Here is a 200-nt window from a genome sequence, read left to right on the forward strand (position 1 = left end):
CCCAACCCAATCTCAAAGATTCTCTCACTTGGTGACCCCACCCAAAGCTCTCAGAACTGTTACCAAGCACCCCAACTGTCTTCTCGTGGGCCTACAGATTACGGGGTCTCGCCTGCATTTAGCCTCCCACAGCAGCAGGAAGTAGACATCAGCACCCCTGTTTTACAGACGAGGAAACAGGGGTTGGGGTTGGGTAGCTG

This window comes from Jaculus jaculus, chromosome 9 (assembly GCF_020740685.1).
Source record: "Jaculus jaculus isolate mJacJac1 chromosome 9, mJacJac1.mat.Y.cur, whole genome shotgun sequence".
Taxonomy (NCBI): domain Eukaryota; kingdom Metazoa; phylum Chordata; class Mammalia; order Rodentia; family Dipodidae; genus Jaculus; species Jaculus jaculus.